General features: G+C 50.9%; 1 protein-coding gene across 2 annotated transcripts in view; it reads left to right on the plus strand.

Moving 5' to 3' along the window:
* The first annotated feature begins 11,804 nt into the window (after positions 1-11,804).
* Positions 11,805-19,787, plus strand: part of VILL (villin like) — a 33,561-nt gene continuing 25,578 nt past the window's right edge. For both annotated transcript variants that reach the window (XM_010394815.4, XM_010394816.4), the window contains exon 1: positions 11,805-11,969. The gene's annotated coding sequence lies outside the window, so the exon portion shown is untranslated. The remainder of the gene's footprint in view (positions 11,970-19,787) is intronic.

The following is a 19,787-nucleotide window of genomic DNA, read 5'->3' on the forward strand; positions in this document are numbered from 1 at the left end:
CCTGGCTGATGCTCCCCCAGCTGAACCTGGGAAGGGTGTCGGGTCTCTGAAGCCATGGAGGAACAATCTGCAGTTCAAACTCCATGAGGAGCAGAGGAGAGCTTTCCCTGGGGATGACTGAAAGCAGAGATGTGAGCAGGGAGATCTCCTTGAGTGACAAATCCATGCGGATCAAACATATGAATAGAGAGCAGGGAGATAAAAGGAGGTGATAATGAAGTGGGAGTCGGTCTCTTCGACCACGTAACAAGCCATAGGACAAGAGGAAATGTCCCCAGGTTGTGCCAGGGGAGTTTAATTTGGGTATTAGGGAATATTTCTTCACTGAAAGGATGATCAGGCATTGGAACAGGCTGCCCAGGGCAGTGGTGGGGTCAGCATCCCTGGAAGTGTTCAAAAAACACGTGGGTGTGGGGGCAGGGTTTAGTGGTGGGCTTGGCAGTGCTGGGTTAAAGGTTGGGCTCATGGATGTCAGAGGGGTTTTCCAAATTTAAAGATTGGAAGATCCTGTGCAATGAACGGCAAGGTCCGGATCACTTGTGCCATGCTTCAGAAGGAAAAACAACCACAAGTTTAAAAAAACCAAACCATTGGCAAAAAAATCCCCATCTCATTCGAGGAATATATTTTCAAAAAGGGAGTTACGTAAAAACTGGGAAATAAGTGCTGCTGCTCTGCTGGATGCCAGAGAGGCTTGGATCAGAGCTGTGATCAGTGCCAGTGGGCCCTGGGGCAGAAATCAGAGATAAAGCGGGCTAGGAGTGCCACGGAACAGAGAGTGTGGAAAGCACAGTGGGAGGAAAACATCACACAGAGAGGCTCTTCTCTCCTCTGGTGTCCCTGCCCATGGCAGGGGGCTGGAACTAGACAATCTTCAAGGTCCCTTCCAACCCAAACCACTCCAGGATTCTAGAAGAGGGAGAAAGTTGTTACCAGGATAAATGCCTGGCTTTCAGCAGGATGTCTGATTTATGTCACATCAAAAAGAGGGATTCATTTTCAACACAAAAACGAGATTTCAGCAATGTGTAAGGACAACCATACAGCTACATCCTTGTTACAAGCACCAGGAGTGGATGACTGCTGTAGATCCCTTCCAACTTAAATCTCCTCTTCTCTTCTCTCTTCTCTTCTCTTCTTCTCTTCTCTTCTCTTCTCTTCTCTTCTCTTCTCTTCTCTTCTCTTCTCTTCTCTTCTCTTCTCTTCTCTTCTCTTCTCTTCTCTTCTCTTCTCTTCTCTTCTCTTCCCCTCCCCTCCCTCCCCTCCCCTCCCCTCACCTCATTCTTTTCATTCCTCTCCTCTCCTCTCCTCTCCTCTCCTCTCCTCTCCTCTCCTCTCCTCTCCTCTCCTCTCCTCTCCTCTCCTCTCCTCTCCTCTCCTCTCCTCTCCTCTCTCTCCTCTCCTCTCCTCTCCTCTCCTCTCCTCTCCTCTCCTCTCCTCTCCTCTCCTCTCCTCTCCTCTCCTCTCCTCTCCTCTCCTCCTCCTCTCCTCTCCTCCCCCCTCTCCTCCCCTCTTCTTTTCACTTTGCTTCCACCTCTCCCCACCTCTTCCCACTTCTCCTCTCTCCAATATGAATTCCAAAGCAGGATAGCTGTAGGACCTGTGAGCTCCTTCCTAGTGAAGATATTGAACAGCACACCCAGCTACTGACCTCCAGCAGCACACGACTCTCCAGACTCCAAATGTGGCTGCACAGGAGCTGTGTGTCCTCTTCAGAGTCCTTCACACTTCCTATTTCCCTTGTCTAGGTGGGGACACCCCTGATCTAGACAAACACACGCCCTGTCACTGTCACCGTGCTGCAGGTGAGGCTTCCGGCCATCCCTGGGACATCTGCAGCCAGGGTTTTCTGGCACAAGTAAATCTGGACTTGTCTTCAAAAGCAAATGTTGTGGAAGCTCCCAGCACCAAGGCAGGACTTAGCTGCTTCTGCTCTGCTTTCAGGGAGTGTGAGGTGCAAAGCATCCCAGTGAAGAACATTAGAGACTTTGGGAAGTGTAATCCAGCTGGGAAGGCTGATTTAGGAGAGAAGAAAGGGGATGTAAGGAAATAACTTCAAGCCTGGGTCACTGGAGATTTGAAGTGGTTTGGATTTTGGCTGAAATGGCTGAGAGCCATGGGGGTTTATTGAATAATCACCACTTTCTGTGTAAAGTGCAAAAATGTTCCTGAGGAACCTCTGATTTTTCAGTTGCTCAGACCAAACACTTCCTGCGTGTAAAGTGTGGTCCTTCAGAAACGTCAGGTCCTGTGCTCCCCGGGCAGGTTATCCGAGCAGTGATCCCTGTGTCCCCTGCAGTCCCCGTGAGGGAGCAAAGGCTGCAGCTGCCAGGACCAGCAGGGATGTGCAAACACACGCAGTGCTCGCTGCTAACTGCTCTCTTTCGCTTCCCTCAACTGCCTGAAGCTTGGAAACCAGTCCAGCCTGTTCCAGTCTCCTCCCTCGACTGGTTCCTGGCCTTCAGTGCATCAGAGATGGGCTCTTTCCTTGTGGGACTGGAAAATGATTCATCCACCAGCACAGGAATGCAACCCTGGAGGCATCGTTTGCAGGCCTCTCCCAAAATCCTCTTCTGGAGCTGGATTTCTGTTCGGAAGGAATGTGGTCTGGAAAAGTCCTCCCCAGTAAATCTTTGAGAAAAGAGGAGTGGAGTCCCAGCCTCATTCCAATCCTCAGCCTCATCCAGATCCTTGCTGAGGAGAGAAAACATCCTAAACCCAAAAGTGGGTGCAGCAGATCTGCCTCAAGGGCCAGGACTCCTGCTCAGGTGTGAGTGCCCTGCCCTTCCCTCCTCCCTGGGCCGGTGAGCCTCAGTGTCACCCTCCTCCTCCTCCTCCTCATCCTCCCTGTTTGCAAAGGGAGTGATGCCTCTGTCTGCAGGCGAGGCAGAAGCCGAGCAGACACATGGGAGTGCCAGTGCACATTGATGCCACCACGTGTGGGGTGATGTCACCGGGGCCGTCACCGCTGTCCCCAGGCGGTTTTGGTGAGCAGGGACATTGCCTGGTGTGTTGTGTTTGTTGTGTTGTGCGGGTGCCCACGGATCGAGCCGGTGTCCATCCGCTCCGCTGGGTAATGTGCTTAACCCAAATCAGCCAAGCCCTGGGTGGAAAGGGAGGCAAGTTCTGCGACTTCTGATGCTTTCCCCTCGTGCCAAAAATAGGTGAGATAACACTGCCCTTTGCAGGATGAGCTCTTTGTGTGAGTGCTGCTGTTCAGAAGAGCCTGGAAAAGTAGGAAGGAGACACAAGAATCCAGCCAATTCCTGTTGGGGCGTGCCACAGGGATGCCCCAAGAACAACCTCTCGCTTGTATTAGAAGGAGTCCAGTCCCACAGGGAAGTAACGTGAGCTTCTCGTTTGGTGTTCAAACACAGTAACCAGAACTTCCTGGGAAAAGGCTCTCAGCTCAGCTGAGCTCTGAGCCAGTGCTGGGCAGTGTTCTCATGGAATAACCCCCAAAAGGTTCCTGGGAAGCACTGGGTGTATCAGCCTTGTGGAAATGAAAATCAGAGGGTTCCAGGCACCAGCGCTGCTCCTCACCAGCCTGTCATGCACAGATTGGGGGTGGCGGGGGGACACCATTCCTTGCTGGCACCCAAGACTGGGGCTGGCTTTTTAACTCCATTTGCAGCACAGTGTGGCCCAGAGGGGACAAGGGATACAGGAGTTGGGGGTTCAGCTCTGGCTTGGACTCTACGGAGGTCATTTCTGAGAAGGCAGCTGAAATCTTCAGCCTGTGATGGTGATGTTACCTAAAAAAATGGCTGCTTGGATTCTTCACTGTAATAACACAAATCAGACTTGCACTTTATCTTGGGGGTATGGTTTGGTGGTGAACATGGCAGTGCTGGGTTAATGTTGGACTTGATGATCCTAGAAGACTTTTCCAGCCTTAACTATTCTATCTCCCATGTTTGAGAAGCTCTGTGGGTCCCAGTTAATCCAGCTCGCTCCAGCCCACCCAATTTGTGATCCTTGAGCAAGGAGGAGGTGGAGATGGTGCTCAGAAGTCCATGGGCCACCAGGGAGATGTGTACAGCACCCAGTGGAGCGCCTGGTGTTCATCCCTCAGCTGAACCAAGGCTGTGATGGGGATCATCACCGCTCTGTATTTGCAGCAGTGGTGGCAGAGCTCCTCCCAGCAGCCTGAGGTGACCAACATCTGATGTGGGGGCAATGGGCCGAGGAAGGACATCAGGCACAGGCAGTGCCTGCGCCCTTTGGGGACTGCGGAAAGCAGGGAGGGCTGACTTGCAGGAGGGTGGAACTTTCCCAGCCTTTAGGGTGGTGGATTTTTGTTGCTCCTTCCTGGTTGGCACAGGCAGGGCTGCATTCCTGCAGACAATAGCTCCGCCTGGGCAGCCCCAGCCCTGGCTGCCCACTGTCCCCCTGGCCATGCAGGCACAACCTCGGCTCTGCCTGCAGGTTCTGAGGCTCAGGAGCTTGCAGGGGTTGTCCTCGCACTCCTGCACCTCCTCAGAGTGGAATTCATGAGCTCTGTTTAGCAGATGTGAACAAGAGGAGTGATGAACTCAGCTCAGCTGTCAGACCACCTGTCCTGGGGAAATCTTTGCTCTGTTTTGGGGAACAAACTCAAAAGTCCCTAAGAAAAATCTGGATTCTCTCCCAGGGCACAGTTCCCACCTGACGCAGGAGAAGGACATCCCTACACCCTCCATGTCAGGCAGCTCAGACTGGCAGCTGCTGTGATCCTAACAATTTCATGGGAGAGGCTGGTGAGCACTGGCAAGCACAGGGATTCAGGATTTCACCCCCCACCCCATCCCTGAGCGCAGGGTGACTTTCTGCACTCACACGTGCAGCCTGGTCACTGAAATGAGACGGGTTAAAAATTAAGTTTGCAAGGGAGGATGGAGTTATTTTGTGGGCACCAGGGTACGGTCACCAACACGAGCAACCAGGTTTCCCACAGTTGTGAAAACCTTTGGTCTGCCTGAGTGCTTAAAAAAGGAAATAAACAGTGAGGGTGAGAGCTCCGGACACCTTCACCAGTAAAGCCAGCATTTTCCATAGCTACCTCAGCATCCAGTGATCCTCACCCACAGTAAAACCACTGGGATTACCCAGATGGATTACTGAGTGCTAAAGGACCAGCCTTGTACCCTGCAGCGGAGAAACCCAGGCCACCTCTCCTGCAGGGTGGGGGTGAGCTATGGGGAAACTGAGTCAACTTTCTGGTTCCTGCCCGGACATCCCATGTAATCTTGTCCAAAAGGCATAAATAACCTCTGTTTGCCTCAGCTCCCATGTTAGAACAAGGTATTAATCCCTCAGCTTGCTTGCTCATGCTGTGATTCCCGTGAAAGGACAGTTCCAAGGAACCTGGAGCTCAGGGGTTGTCACTGCCACAGCACAAGTGATTTCCTCCTCTACAGGATGCCATGGGATGACCTTTGTCAGGCTCACACACCCATTAACCAGCGCTGGGGCTGAGCCTCCCCTGCCTGTGAAACGTCTCCTTTCTGCTGGATTCAGCTGATGCTGGGAATGGCAGAGGCTCTGCTTAATGACCCTGACCAGTGTGCTGGAATTTGCTGGGTTTCATAAGGTTTTCATTAGGGCTGCACAACAGCCCCTGAGGTTTTGTGAAACTCTTAAACCATCCATACAGCGATTTGCAGAACTGTTCTCTTTGCGGGGGTGTTTGTTTTTACTGAACCACTCTGCTTTTTTTCTTCCTCTCCTGACTATCTCCCTCTTCAAATGGTACACGTGGCTCTAAGGGAAACATCAGATCCATACTGTGGCTGAAAGGGCGGTCAGGCATTGGCACAGGCTGCCCAGGGAAGTGGTGGAATCACCACCCCTGGAAGTGTTCAAAACCATGTAGATGTGGGGACGTGGGTTAATGGTGGACCTGGCAGTGCTGGGTGAATGGCTGGACTCAATGATCTGGGAGGTCTTTTCCAACCTAAATGATTCTGTGGCTGAGGGACAGGGTGGTGACAGATGATCAGGAGAAGGTTGGTTGCCATTACCAAGTTGCCAGGCTCATGCTTGGGTGATCTGGGTTTGGTTTTGCCTTTATTACCCAGTTCCTGCCACTGACCCTGGTTGGAAACCTCTGTGTGTATCCTGTGCTCCCTCCCTGCTATCACCCCTGTAAGAGCAAGCAGTAACCCCTGCTACCTTCTTAAGACAGACATGAGACAGGAAAACATCTCAGCGCAAGGCTCCCACAATGCCTTGCCTGGGATTAAATCTGAATCAGGATTTAAGATCTCTAGAAGATTCAATAGCAGGAATCAGCATCTGATAATCCAAATGGCCCAGCTGTTTGTGGCTTGTGTACAGCTGGGAAAAACACTCAGGAACGGGAACAGCACAGATTTTCTTCCTGCACATTGTTCCCCCATGGTTACTCCGTGAAGCTGCCATGAAACTCACCCTGTTAGACTCCATCTCTTTCCCTAAAGGGTCAGCTCCTGCTAAGTCTTCATTGCCACTGAGCACTTCCCTAAATCTTCTTGGCATTCTGGAAAAGCAGGCTGATTTTCTGCAGTGGCAAACCTGAGTTTTCCTAGCACAAACCTCATCTATCCTCGCAGACAGCAAGTCAATAACCCAAAGAACATCTTGTGCCCGTCAGCATTAGGAGCAGGATTTGACAGCAACAAGGGGGTGATGGGTCTTGGCGATTTGGGTGCTTCTGGAAGTTTCCCCAGGTAAAACAACGGTCTGAACACATCCAGATCTGGCCTGGGGCCCCTGTGCTGCATACCTCCTCTGGCTGGAAGGCAGCCAGGGCTGCCACGTCACGGTCCCACCTGGGCTATCCTGTTTTCTCAGTGCACCTGCTACTTCTTGGCAGTGGCGGGCTAGATTAAACAGGGAGAGGTGCAGAGGAGCCCACGCCCGCAGTGCACACAGGCAGGGGCAGCTGCCCCTCCTCTGCCACCTCCCCTGCACCCAGCAAGTTGCAGATTAACCTCCTGGAAAGGGACAGCAGCTCTTTTGCTCCAAGACAAGATTTTTTCACCAGCAGAAGTCTGGAATAAGCCTCCTCCCTAAGGGCTGGGAGAATGTAATTCTCCCAAGTGTAATTTTGCAAAACATGCTGTCATACGTCCCTCTGCAAAACCTCCAGCCAGAGCTCACACAGACAGACCAAGGGACATGATAGAGCCATTCCATCAGTATTATTGCAGTTACATTCACTGAGGTATTTCTCCTGGCTAGCAGAGACTTAGAGTTGTGCATGCCACCTTCATGGATGGATTATAGACATTTTAGGATGTAGAAGAGGGTTCAAGGCTGACCAGAAGCCCTGCCAGACCTTGCTGTCAATGCTGCAAGAAGCCATCACCTCTGTCTCTCTCCAGGGGGGTACTTTTGCCCATAAGCCTGAGGACACACGAGCCCCATATCCCCAGTCCACGGCCCAACATAAGGGGCTTAAAATGGGTTTTTCACTAACAGTGCCAAGCAGTGAACTGGAGCAATGGCTACAGCTTTGATCAGCCTCAGGGTTGTAACCCCTGTGCCAGAGACTGCTCCTGTCTTAACCTGCTGCAAGCTGCTGGCTCTGGGAGGGTGAACTGCATCTCCAGAGCTCTTGCCAAAGCTACTCCTGCCCCAAACCAGCATTTACCCTCATGCCCTTGGCTTGCCAAGGCCATGCCTTTCTTCAGAACTGAAGGCCATCCTGCCCCTGCCTCCACAGAGTCTGCAATTCCCAGGGCTCCGTGCACAGCCATGCCCCAGAGCGGTGCTGGGAGAGCTCCTCAGGAGGACTGAGGGTTCTCTGTGTGTGGAGGGAGCCATTGACTGACAGGAACTGACCAGAGGAGAATGCAACCACTGCCTATGGCTCAAGAGGTGTGTGACAGAGCACAGCTGTGCACTGCAGCACAGCCACGCTCCTCACCTGAATGCCCAGGCACCTTCCCCTGTCCCAGGAGGTTCCCATCTGCTGCTGTTAACCATTAACCAGCACCCTGTTGCCTGTCAGGGGCAGCTCTGTGCTGCCCTGTTGGCTGCTGCCCACAGAGCTCTAGAGCAGAATCACAGACTCATTTGGGATGGCAAAGACCTATAAGATCAAGTCCAACCTTAAATCCAGGTGCCAAGGCCACCACTAAACCCTGTCCCCAAGTGCCACATCTACATCTTTTAAATCCTTCTGGGGATGGTGACTCCACCACTGCCCTGGGTAGCCTGTTTCAATGCTGAACAATCCTTGTGGGTGAAGAAATTTTTCCTAAGGTCCAAGCTAAACCTCCTTTGACACAACTTGGAGCCATTTCCTCTTTTCTTTTGTTTCCTGGGAGAAGAGACCAACCCCCACCTCCTGTCAGGGAGTTGTAGAGAGTGAGAAGGTCTCATCTGAGAGATGATCTTGCAGTCAGCACACAAGCATTTGTATTGCCTTCCCAGCTTTTCCCCCACACCCAGGAGCACAGCAGGTGAGGGAGCAGTAGGTTATAACCCAATCCTCCTCTATCAGGTCAGTAGTTACACCTGTAAGAGGCACTATGCAGATTTTCATTTGGACATCATGATTTTGTGGGGCAGAGAAGTGCCTGAGCAAGGGATGTGCAGTGAAATGTCACAGGCTTGGGCTGCAGGGCAGGGAAAGCTCTCCTGAGAGCTTCTCAGAAATTCATGCAGTGCTTTGGCTGTTACAGGCCAGGATCTTTAACCTCACACTGATGGGTCAAGCATTGGTGTTTTGAGCAGCTTGTGGGGTTTTTTTAACTCCTTCCCTTGCTTTTCCAAGGCAGGAGGCCCCTGCTGTGTTATCTCATCTGCAGGGTTTGGCCCTTCCCTCTTCCTCCTGGAGTTCCCTACCCAAAAGCAGGGTGGAAATACCTTTGGAACATGTCATTTTGCAAACACATCCTTGGCAGAGCCTGTTTCCCCGTGCACAACGTCAACCTTGTCCACAGGCATGTGGGATGGTCCAGGCTGAGGCAGATGTTGGGCCATTCTGCTGCCAAACCCTGAGTTTGCAGTTCTGCACTCTTCCTCCCAGCAGCTCCTGATTTACCCCAGCACGGGCCTGTGACAATGGCTTCAGTGTCTTGGGCTTGCACTGGGACACTGAAAAACAGCCTCATCTGCTGCCTGCATGCACGAAAAAAATATCAAACCACAAGGTCTCTGAGCTCTGGGAATACCAGGGCAAGGCTTAGGACTAGGATATGAGTGCATCAGGTCGTGCACATGGGAAGCACAGCTGGACAGGAACATCTCAGATCACGTTTCAGTTCTGAAACTCAGGCTGTGCTGCTTTCCACCACTGCTGAGTTAAACTGCTTGGAAATAATGTTTTCTGCTCTATAACCCCATGGCATGACCAGAATTAGCAGGGAGCAAAAGTGCCTACAGCTCAGCACTAAATGAGCCCATGGTTTATGATGATCTTCTTTCCCCTTGGCATTGACTGTCCTAAACTGCTTTACACGTATTTCTGCAGAGCTGGGCTCCTTAAAAGCTCAACAGGATAATTTACTGCTTTTTCACTGTGGCACTAATGGAGAGGAGGGAGAGGACAGGCAGCTCAGGCATCACCTGTGTCTGAGCCTGAAGTGCATTAGTAAAGCTGTGGGTATAGGAATGACAGGCTCCATCCCAGAGCTCAAATTCCTGTAGCCACAGCCATGGAAGTGGCTTGATTTACATCAGCACCAAAAAAGCACCCAGATATGCAACTATTAATTAAATCCTTAATGCTGGGGATGACGAGTCTGTGTGGCAAAAGGGGAATGGGAGCACAACATGGTTTGGTGCTGATCCTCCGAGATTCCAGGTGTTTTCACCCCACCTTCCAATGCCTCCCACCAGATCTGCTGGTGTGTGACCCTCACTGCTGGGCCAGCAGTGGGCTTGGGGTGGGCTCCAAAGGTAAAAGCAGACCCTGTTTCCGCTCCCCATCCTCTGTGAATTGGAGGAAAAACAAAACATTTTTCCTCTGTCCCCTGCAACAGACGAAGACTCTCAGCAGCTGATGCCTTTTCCTGGTCTTAAAATCAAGAATCGAACATGGTTAGAAGGGGAAAAGGGATTTTACCTTGGTATTTATTTTAAGGATCCTTAGGTGCACACGTCCAGGTCAAATGCATCGAGATGCACCCCGCCGAGTATCCCCCAAAAGATCTGGTATAACATTATAGGTTTTACTAATTAGCATATCTATCAAAGATTCCCCAATGAGAGGCTCGAGTGAGCCCCCCTCCCCATCCTTCCCCTGGATGGTTCTATCTTAGTTTACAGAATGTGTTCTGGAGAGGACCTTGGTGTCTGGGGCACACTGATCCCTAGCTACGAAGCTTCTAAAATGTTGAGTCTCAGCTTGACAAGCAAGGCCAAGAATGTAGGCACAAAGCACTAAGAATACAGAAGTTGTAAAAAAGGTATAACAGGGGTATGAAAGAAAAGGCAAAAAATCTTCATGGCATCAGCACGATGAAATGAAAAGAATGAAAAAGGAAAGGTGAAGGCTGTTATGGGTTTATGAGCTGTAGCCTGCAGACATTAAGGGAGAAATCACTTGCTAGGAGTTGGTTTTGCATCTTTAACCATGAAACTCAGTTCTCTGCAGTGATCCTCTCAGAAATGGGCACACCCAGGCTGAACAAGCAGGTCCAGCCCACACCATGGTTTGCAGCTCTCTGCGGTTAGTGGCACACCGGTCTGTAGGCAACGTCACTGGTATTTTGGGCACCCTCCCCATTACAGGTCCCTGAGGTCTGAGTCGTCAGTGGATGAGACCTGTGGCAACTGTGGTTTAAACCTCTTCAGCCACCTGGTTTAACTGGTGAGTTGATTCATATCTATTTTCAGATTGTGGGGGCTAATCTAGAAAATTAAGGAAGTGACAAGAGAAAAATGTATCCAAAGGGAAGGCCTTGGATGGTTCCCAGTCCTGAGAGGTTGTGTAGTCTCCATCCTTCGAGATGTGCAGAACACAGCTGGACACAGCCCTGGACCCCCAAAAGCAGAGCTGGTGGCTGATGACAAGGTACCAAGTGGTGCCTTCTCCAGAGAGGGATGCTCCCTCCCTCAGCAGCGAGCAGCAGTACACACATGCCAGGCAGGAACACATGGGAATGCCAGGAGATGGTTTATCCTCAGGTCATCCCCAGCCAGTGACATCGGGGCAGCCTTCAGTGGCTGCAATATTCCAGCCGTCCTTCACAGGTAGTTTTTTGTCAACAATAAGCTACAAATGTCCGCAGACACCGCTTTCTGCCTCCGAAGGTGGCTCAGCAAACACTGCTGGGGCTGTCTGGTTTATCATTACTCTTCCCCTGGGAGGGCAGCCCAGTTAAACACTCCAATGCTCTGTTACATCTCCATTCCAGTCACTAATCCTGACAGCAAACCTCACCCCTGCTCCCCATCGCCCTGGGCTGCCCCAACCCAGGGCTCCTGTGAGCACAGGGACACCCAGATGGGCCTTGCAGAGAGCAGAGGAGCAGGGGTCTTCCCCGAGCACTTTTCCCCTTGGAACAGCTTTGCCAAAATTCGGGACAGTCAGAGCCAGAGCCCGGAGCTGGACATCTTTGGCCCCAAGAATTAAGGCAGCGCTGAGCAGCACCGCACCTTGCTTTGTTCCACAGAGACGGAGAAAAGGGCGGAAAAAAATCCCTCCTGTGCCCTTCTAAACCTGGACAAAACAGGTTTTCGATGAAAGCAGCTCTTAATCATTATTCAGTGAATTCAGAGCGGTGGATATTTGATGCAAACAGAGAGTTGGTTGAAACTCTCCCGTACCGGCTCCCTCTTTGTCCCTCCGTGAGCCTGGGAATGGGTGTGATCTCCGGGTAGGAGTGTCTCTGCGGTTAAGTAGAGGATTGAATTACCGAACAGTGCTGTTCCCGAGCTGACAAGGTGGCAGAACAGTGAACAGAAAGTGCCTTGAAACTCGGCGAAGAGGAGAGAAGGCGCTGGGCTTGGTGGAGAAGGGACACCTGCGAGAAGACCGCGCACTTTCCAGCAAGGTGAGCAGCCTCCCTGCACCCCTGCTAGTTTTAATAAGGCCTGAACTGCTTAATCACTTTTGTTCTGTGGAACAGTAAGAAACAAACAAAAAATTAATACGCTTCATACTTTTTAAAAAACCCCAATTTCTCCCGTGGTGCAAGCCAGGATGTGTCTACTGAAATGAGCCCACCCTGATTTACATCGTTTGGGGCTGGAACGAGCAGCTCTGAGTTTGCCAAGAACCCGTCCGGGCTCATATCAGCTCCGAGGACACATCTTTTCCTTTAGCTCTCTGCACAGACTGGCTCTGATTTCGTGCAGCCACCAATTAGCAGCGTTTTGTTTGGGCCCGGATTGTTTCATGCTTCGCTGCCGTGGGGATTTGCCGAGAGCTCGCCTGCCTTTGGGGCGCAGTTATGGGTCCGGGCAGCCACCGAAAGTCTTTGGAAGTTCTTATCGATGGGTTTTATTGTCATCCGATCGACAGATTGCTAATGGCCGAGCTGCTGGGCTGCTCTGCTCTGTAAATAGAATGTTTTCTCACCCTGCTCGTTTGAGATGCGAGTTGCACTGAGGTAAAATTGAGTTGTAATGGAGTTGAGCTGCAGGCTCACTTGCCAGTATTTTTCTTAGGCGTGCCTATTAGGAGCATAAATATTTAACACAAAGGAGAGCTGATATGAATTAGCATCTGTGGGAGGTTCACGCTTATTCAAGGCTGCCCGAACGCAGATGTAAACAAGTGTTACAGCAGCTGAAGCAAACTGGCCCCGCCAGAGCAGCACTTAGATGGTGAATCATCCAGGTGCTTTTTACACACCGCGGCTAAATGGGCTGATTAGAGCCTGCAAAGTAGAGATTAGACAATCGCAGGGCACCGGCTCTCTTCTTCCGCGGGGTTTTACCGCTCCCCAGGGATGCCAGGTGGAAGGCAATGCAAGGACGGGCAGATCAGAAAAAAACCGCTATAACCGTCTTCCCTCACCTTCCTCCTGGCAGAGCCAGGTGAGTCTCCCCTCCTCCTCCTCCTCCCTGCACAAACAGGATGCCTTTATCCTCCTCCAGCTCCTTTTCAATGGCAGACACAGAGGTCTCATGATGTTTTTTCCCAGGCAGGACTTTGAGGCAGCAGTTGCCAAGGTCTCCCAGCTGGGAGCAAAGGTTTTGTGCCATGGCTGCGAGCAGTGTCATCCTGATTTCCTGTCTTCTCCTGTATCTTGGGGCTCCAGGTTAGGCTGAGTCAATAAATCCCTGCTCTTGCATGACCAGGGATGCTGAAGATGTCCACCGTGTCTCCTGGTCTTTTCCATGGAGCTGTGCAGGCTTTTCTGGACTTTGAGCATGGAAGCTGTTTTCTTTTCTGTTATGGACCACCCATCCTGCGGTGATCCATGCCCAGCTGAGGAAGAGGCTGGCTCAGACACCTGCCCCGTGCTTGGAAAGGTGCTGGGGCTCTGCTCTGTGCTGGGCACATCCTGCTGGACTAAAAGCCTTCCCTCAGTTCCCACAGAGTTAAATACACCATGGCCCACTTGGAAGCAGAGCCCTGAAATGCCCAGTGCAGCGGAGGGAGCTCAGGGCACAGCCAAAGCCGTGGTGCTGCCTTGGTGTTACCTGCCCCAGTAGCATTTCTGTCACCCCTGGGGAACACATGTGGCACCACTGACCCTCCTCAAGGTCCCCCCTTCATCACATTTTTGTGTCAGCTTTCTGAGAGTCGCTCTGGACTGACACAAGCCACAGGCTGGGCTTTCCACGTGTGAAATGTCCATCTGCAGGAGGAAGGACTCCAGTGTGGCCACACCACACCCAAAATATCTCTGCTCCAGCTCTTTGTTTATTCACATATATTCTTCAGCTTCTCTTGTCCCCTCAGAGGGACAGATCCTTCAGTCACAAGGGGAAACACTCTCCCATAACTCATTAAAACCGCTCCTCTCCTGAGCTCTCTATCCATATAATACAGCCCTGGAAATGGGCCTAATTATGGTTTATCCTGGATGATTATATATTTCCACTGTATTTCCACCCATTCTGGATGTGAAAGGAATGCAGAAAGGGGTGAATATTGTCACTTACAGTCTTTGGCATCTTTCAGGCTGAAAAGTCCAGGCATTGGATGATGTGCATCCAATTCAGTTGCCTTGATTTCCAAGGATCTCTGCTTGTAACATAAACCCTCTCATTTGTTATCTGTCTTCATCTGAGCCTCTTCAGGCTTATCTGAGGCAGTGCTGGGTACAAGAACAGTGGAACTTGTTATTACCTTATATCCACGTCAAAGATGTGGCACAGGGGGGACGTTAAATTGCATGGTTGGGCTCCATCCTGGGCAGTTCCTGTGGAAGGAGCTATTCAGAGGAGTCGACCTCTTCTACCTAAAAATGTCCTGTTGCCATGCCCTGGGATGAAAGGAAGGGTTTGTGCCTTTATTTAAAACTGCTCTTACAAAAACAGCTGCACAGGGTGGTGCTAGAAACCGTGTTCTTTTTTGGGGTTAGAGAGACTATCTGGGTACCCATCTTTCCTTTGAGAGTGTGCTGGAGCCTGAATTACTGTCTGTTGTTGCTGTCCCACCCATCCCAGTCTTTCAGATGCCTGGTTCCCTTCCTGGTGCTCAGACAAAACTCCCATTGGCAGCTTCGGGTGAAAAAGGTTGTCCAGGATGAGTGGCTCTGTCTAAAGCTGTTTTTGCAGTGTTTTCAGGGATGTTTTATTTGTCTGCCTTCGAGGTGCTGCTCTCTCTGCCTTCATTTCTGTCCAGAGAAGCTGAGTGGCACCTCCAAAGTCCCAGGAGAACCAAGAGCAGCCTCACAGCCCACTGGGGGTTGGAAGGGCTGGGTGACACAGTGACAAACGCACCACGAGTGAACACAAGCCTGGAGAGTGACACTGCTATGGGTGACTGCTACCAAGAAGGTGTGTGGTGCTGGTGTTCCACTGAGAGGAGATCCTGGGAAGGGCTGGCTCTGCTTCCAAGACCTTAAAGCTCAGGAAAGGCAACTCACAGCCTGGCTCAGCACCCATCCCCGGGGAAGCTTGGGCTGGGTTACTTGGTCCCCTTTCGTTTTGACACAGGTCAGGTGTCCTTCATTAGAGTTGTGTCAGCCAACACTCACAAAGGGTGAGCTTCCCTTTGCTGCTTGAGAAACAAAACTTCCCCCTGAATAAACCTTTTACATCTCGCTGGGCCAGAGATGGAAGCGCAGAGTCACCCACAGAGCACCTGCTTTCATTTGCAATCCAAAATGGAAACCTGGTTTGGTTTTTTTGGTTGTTTTTTTTTTGTTGTTTTTTTTTTTTTGGCAGAAGTCCTGGGTTTCTGTTCCCAAGTTTGATGTCATGCTTGCAGGTCTGAACTGGGACAAAACTGAAACAGTCCCTTTTTCTTGGTAGTTTATGTTTACCTTGCCACTTTCCACTGGGAAGCCAGTGCTCTGGAACCAGTTCCCCAGCTGATCTGAGTGGAGGCAGAGCATCTCTCCTGCTCCATCACCACCAAAAAAAGGTCCTGAGGGCAGGGGCTTATTCAACTGCACTCATTAAACTGTGCACCAGGGAAAAGCTGCTCTTTGTCTTGCACACATACACATGTGTGAATTCTTACAATAAATATAAAACTGTTACATGCAGCAGCAAAAATCTTAACTCTCAGACTTTTTTTTTGAGAAGGATGTTTTGTGAGTGCCAGGTGGGCACTGGCACCTGGGTTTAATGAAGGTTTTATTTGTGGTATTTGTCTCAGTTCATGCTGGCAGAATCTTGGATGGGACTGAGCCCCCACACTCTGGGCGAGTTGGAGGGAGGTGTGGCAAGCTGGGCTCTCCACCCAGGGGTTTTCCTGTTAGGCCAAGGGAACAGCAAGTCCCTCCTGTCCAAGATTCACTGGATCTGCCCTGGAGCAAACACTAGGATGAGGGAATCACCGAGGGGGAGCCCTCCTCAGACTTGTGCAGCTGAAACTGAGACACCCAAGAGGAGGTGGATAAATCCCAGCCTCTAACCCCCTCTCCTACCCTTCCTCCAGGCTCTGGATAGGAAGCTGTGGCCTTTTCCTCAGTTTCAGCTGGGAAAATGGTTTTGGTTGGTTTTTTTTGGTTTTTTTTTTTTTAGTTTTTCTATTTCCTGTAAGCTTTTGAAGAGCAGGTGCTCCCCAGGGCTCAGGAAGGTCTTGCACAGGTGAACAAACACACTTTCCTACCTGATGTCTCATCTGATTTTACTTAACCTGCAGCCACAGGGTTAAATAATGCTCTGTTAAAATGCTGATGTGGGAGAGGATGGTAATTTTTTTCTTGGAGGTGGTGAGTAATTAGAAGGTAGTTAGAGAGAACCTGAACCACTTCAGTGGAAACCAGGAAGAGGAATTAAAATGGCTTTGCTCTCCTGTGTGCATCTCCTGCTCTCACTGTGGTGTGAAGCCCTGCCTCTGGATGCAGTGCTGGTCCCAAGCCAGGAATCTCTCCCTCTCACCAGGGGAGAAAGAACTGAAAGAAAGGAAAGATTTGTTCCAGATGAATTGGCAAGCTGCCTGCTCACCTTTCCCTTGGGATGGCTCTGTGCTGTTCCTGACTCAAAACCCCCACGGAGAGGGGCTGGAGGTGCAGTGGATACCTCTGAAGTAGGTGTGCACCAAGCTGAAACTTAGTATTTGACAAAAATGCACCTGGCACCACACGAGGGCAATGCTGCTGCAGGGGCTTGTGTGCAGAAGGTTCTTAACAGCTTCTTGTGCCCCTGTTTTTTTATCAGGGACCTTCAGAGAGAGGTGGGTTTGCACAGCAAGAGTTTGTTCTCGGTCACAGGGGCTGATCTCAGGGACAAGCTCTTGCAGCTCAGTCTCTGCTGCTGCTTAGCAAAGCTTTGAGTCTTTTAGGGCTGCCCTCAGCCTGCCGAGATCCTTCCTGCCTGGAAGAGCCTCCTGCTTTCAAAGACATCCTGGGGAAGAAGGACTTTTCGGGAAAAAATTCAGCCAGGAGCTGCGTGGGTGCTCTGACCTTCTCTGCAGGACACCAAGGCAAGGCCTGCCAGCCCCACCTTCAGCCAAGTGGCTCTGCCTTTTCCAGAGCCAGCCACTGCTGAGCTCTGGGCTCCACATCCAGCGTGATGGATGTGGAAACTCAGACCGCATGACTTGGGAGCCATGGCTGAAGTTAAAGTTCTGATTTAATTGTCAGTGCATTGTTCCTACACTGTGAGAAGTTTGCTGGGACAATGCAGCTCCACCGTTCCCAGGACAAGCATTCAGCTGGTAAAATTGTAGGAGGAGGACTCAGAAATAGCAGCAGTTTGGGGGAAAAATAATCTGCTGTTATAAAGCAGTTTCCCAAGACGATCTGCTTAAAGATCAGGCTGCTGGAACGCCACCAGCAGTGAGATAAACAGAGGGGTACAAGGGGATCATGAGGAGAGGTGTGGAGAGATGAGCAGTATTTCCTGGATGGAGCGAGGTGTCGAGCTAGAATTTATGGCAGGTGGAAATGCAGCTGCAGGGACTGGTCAAAGTCAGAGGAGATAAATCATGAGATGCCTTCCCTTCCAAATCAGATGTCCTCTGAGGAATTCAAAGAGGCAGATGAGACACAGATTGAGGGCTGTTGCAACTGGGAAGGTGGTTATTTCCCAGGAACCTAGTATTTCCTTGTGCTCTTTGCTTTTATGTTAGGAACAGGGGAAGGACTGGAGGATCAGTGCAAAGTCCATCCTCACAAGGAGCTGAAAGGTAAAGCTCACAGCCTCTGTGACTTTCTGGGAATGAGCAAGTATCAGCTGCTAAGACAGAGATGCCAGAAATGGCCGGGAGGAGAAGGCACAGGTTATAAGGAGTCACACTAAGCCAGGGGTCTGTTTCTTATAATGCCTGGGATGGTGGTTGGAGATGGGGTAAATTTCCAAGGTTCAAGAGACAGAGCAACTGGGTCCAGGGAACACCAGTCAGCTTTTTCCAGACAGGGTAAAATGGTTATTGCTCTTTCAGAGCCTGAGAAATCACTTGTCAGGTAAATCCACGTTTCTGCATCCTTTGAACTCCCTGAACAGGGAATTCAAACCTCTCCTGGGCTGTAGAGCACTTACAGTTTGAGAGGCCATCATTAACATCAAACCATCTCTTCATCCCACGCTCTTGTATCTTCACTCACATTAACCCTGAACAGACTCAGCATCCTCAACATCCCAGCCCTTGAGCAAAGATCAGGAAACACCAGTCACCCGTGGTGCCAGGTAGCTCCTGGTGATCCCTGGCAGCCATTCATGGAAAGAGGGGAAAACCTGCCCATCTTAAACCAGTGGAGTCCCCTCTTATCTCCAGAGCCACTGACCCTGAGGAGATGAGCACAATCTTAGCTCATCCCATCCAGTGCCCCGTCTCAGGTTTTGATCCAGCACTACTTAAGTCTAAAAAAGCCCTCAAACCACTTCATGATCCATCCTGATGACTTTGTAGCATGGACAGGGCATCTTTTCTGACTGGTGGAGGTGGCTGAAGCACGAGGGCCAGTCCCTGCTTTTTCCTCACTGCCAAACCCATGGGAAGGAGCAGCTTGCTGGAAGTGCAGCACCTGGGCAGGGCTCATGGCCACAGAGCCCGAGGAGCTGAGCACAGCCCAGCCATTCACTCATCTCATTTCAAAGACATTAAGTAAAGCCAAGCCTGCCAGCTTCCCTAATAAGCTGTTCCAATGTTTAATTGCCCACCGTGATCAGAAATAGCATCTTATTTCAAGGCCTGCTTTACGTAATTTTAGCTGCCAGGCAACAGCTCTTTCCAAGAAGGCTGAAGTGCTCTCTGTGGTCGCCCAGGCGTGTCTGGGCAGAGCCCTGTCCTTGGCTTGCTGGCCACACTGGTCCTGAACCGGGACTTCACAGAACTTGGAGCAGGAGGATGAGCTGAGCTGTGCTTTTTCTTCTTTTCCCATCTCCACAATACATATCCCGTTCCCTGCCTCATCACCACACTCCAGCATGTCCAGCATGGCTTGGAGGAAGGTCTTACAGCTCTGAGTGTGTGACAACATGAGAGAGAAGACAAGCTCCATTGCTGGCCCTCCCCACCTATGATTGTCCTGTGTCATAAAGGCTGCTTTTTCTCCTGTTGCAACAGAGAAATAAAAGACAGCTTGCCCAGGTTGAGTGCTGTGCTTCTGGACAGTCACTGTTCCTGAGCTGTAGCTGATGGGCCACATGAGGAAACTCCAGGGCTGAATTTCATTCCTCTGGGCAAAACAAGAGTTAACCACTGTCCTCTGCAAACAAAAAATGGCACCTACTTGGGCCCAGATGCCCAACTGTAGTGGAGACAATGAAAGCAATTCAACAGGCCCTGGTTTACCTCATCTAATGCCAGTCCAAGTATTCCCAATAATTAGGCCTTTCAGCCTGGAAAGGCTGGAGCCACAGCTGCTTCCTATTTTCCCAAAGCTGTACAGAGCATTAGTCATTTCACTGGGGTTTTTTTATTACCGTGACTACAGCCCAGCAAGTGCGCGCCAAAACCCAGACAAGCCAAACCAGCCTGAATTCAGAGTGTGCTTCAGGGGTTTGAAATGTTCCCCTGTCCCCCTTTTGAGTCCTCCTTTTCCCTCCCCACCCAAACAACCCAAGACTGCCTGGAGAAATGTCCTGCTAGGTCTGGGTTCCCAACACGGACCGGGCTGACCCAAAGGAAGCAGTGATTGCTGGCACTTCCACCCCAGCTATTAATCATTAACCAGCCTTGGGAGTGACCTTGACACTTAATTAGTCATGTAGTCCTTCCTGACGGCAGAGCTTTTCCCCACGCTGTGCTGGTTGGAGAGGGGATGAGGGTTGGATTTAGCGGGCAGGAGTGTTGCTGT

This window comes from Corvus cornix, chromosome 2, assembly GCF_000738735.6.
Source record: "Corvus cornix cornix isolate S_Up_H32 chromosome 2, ASM73873v5, whole genome shotgun sequence".
In the NCBI taxonomy this organism is placed as follows: domain Eukaryota; kingdom Metazoa; phylum Chordata; class Aves; order Passeriformes; family Corvidae; genus Corvus; species Corvus cornix.